We start from the raw sequence: 2,238 nt of genomic DNA, 5'->3' as shown, positions 1-2,238 counted from the left end.
TATATATATGTATGTATGTATATATATAGGCACAGGTGCGGGTGTAGGGTGAAAAGCTTCATTCTCAACCACATGATTCCGCGTTCAGTCCCACTGCATGGCACCTTGGGCAGTTGTGAAGCCTAGTGATAGAAGCAAACTGAAATAAGCCCGTTATATATATATATTTATTTATTTATTTATGCCTGTGTGTTTGGCCCCCTACCGTTGCTTGACAACCGAAGTTGGTGTGTTTACGATCCAGTAGCTTAGCTCTTCAGCAAAAGGACCTATAGAATAAATATTAGGCTTACAACGAGTAACTCTTCGGATTGATTTCTGAAACAAGTAAAAGAATCTTTTCTACTCTAAGCACAAGGCCAGAAATTTTGGAGGGAGGGGCCAGTCGATTTGATCGACCCAATATACAACAGGTACTTAATTTTTCGACTCCTAGAAGACTCCGTTAAGTACGTCTGATTATTTCATTTCGGTTATATTGCATGATTCATAAAGTGATATTCTAAATTCAGCTTCATTTGTTATTGTGTAGATAGGGCAGACACTGAAGTACGTGTTGCTTTTACGTCTTACGAGGCACTGGATTGAACTATGTGTTATTCTCTCGGGGAAGCTGTTTCATGAGAGGAGCTGCTTACAATATAGTATCATAGTATCGTATTCTTTTCCACAGTATAAGACACCAGCTGTGAAAACGAGCAAGTCTGCAATGTGGTTTAACCTGCTTATTTTCTCCTCTTGGATATTATGTTGAGACAACACAATGAGGTAAAGCATATATTACTGTATTTCATATTTAGAATTTCCAGGTGAAGTGCATTTGTTTTTACATAGACCAATTGATTATTGGTAGTGTTAAGTAAGAAATATCTGGGGTGGCCTGAAATAATATACATGTGGACCTTAGCGGATGATTGTATCGCGCTGCTTTATTGGTGCTCACGTTCTCACATATCTTAAATAAATTATTTGCTTTTCTTCTGAATATTAGGGAAGAAGTATTTATTAAACCTTTGTGGGATATTGTGTCCAATTCGTATAAAGAGAAAACGTGGAAATGATCAGAACATATGAAATTCATGCGTTACCAAGCAAAGTTTATTCATGTATATAAGCTAGTGTGCATGCACTTAGACATATATTCATATATAACTTTGCTTGGCCTCCCTTCAGTCATGCCTCAGTAACGTTTACGTGCCGCTTCCTGCATTGTTTTTATAGAAGCGATATCTGCTTCATATGTAGCTGCTTTTGTACTGCAGGAATTATTTACTGGAAATGCATTGCTCTTCCTCTTATTTCCATGAGACTCCTTTTATAACAGGTTCAGGGAATATTACATTTCCATATTGGTGTTACAACTACAGTGTACACACACATATACACACACACCCATACATGCATACACATACCTACATACATATATTATAATATTATACATACACAATACATATTTCCCTCCTTCCTTCTCTCCCTACATGTGTATGCGTGTGTGTGTCTGTGTGTGCGTGTGCGTGCCTGTGTGTGTGTGTGTTTGTGTGTGCTGTGTGGAAGTAGAACACCCCTATAGGTTGGCTCCTTATAGACTGTGCCACAATATAAATGGACATAAGCAGAGAGCCAAGTAAAGCTGAGGGTTGCGTATTGTCATGGTTTATTACCAGCATTTTGATTAGAACGATTTGCAAGAACATTATTATTATTCCCTTACATCGTACATCGAACGTGCGATGCAACAATATATATACATATGTATGTATACGACTTGTATACATATATGCAATCAATGTATATATATATATATATATCACAGCCGTCCACTCCTCGCCGAGGGAGACTGCTGCTGACATTTGGGAACATTGTGCGCTCTTGGACTAACTTATATTTTGCTAACGACCCCTGTTCTTGACAAGCATCCACGACTCTACTCAGTGCGCTTTCGAGCATCACACTTAAATTCTTCGTAGAGGATACGCGCTCTTTCAAAGTTGTCGGCCCCAACTTAACCTGTTTCTTCCATCTGTGGCGATGGCAGGCATTGCTCTCCCCGTCGATCTCCTCCATATCACTGCGCTTTAACGAGGACTTGACACAGTGCTAAAACTGCAGGCTTGGTTTCTGCCGAGGTATCTTTCCACTAACAGGTGCTGCATATAGCATCTTCTTAGGGATCCTGCTATCCTTCATTCTAATGATTATTCTATCTATTAGAATACATAAATATATACATACATATAT

The sequence above is a fragment of the Octopus bimaculoides genome, chromosome 3, assembly GCF_001194135.2.
Source record: "Octopus bimaculoides isolate UCB-OBI-ISO-001 chromosome 3, ASM119413v2, whole genome shotgun sequence".
NCBI classification, from domain to species: Eukaryota; Metazoa; Mollusca; class Cephalopoda; order Octopoda; family Octopodidae; genus Octopus; species Octopus bimaculoides.
Note: the sequence above shows the minus strand (reverse complement) of the source record.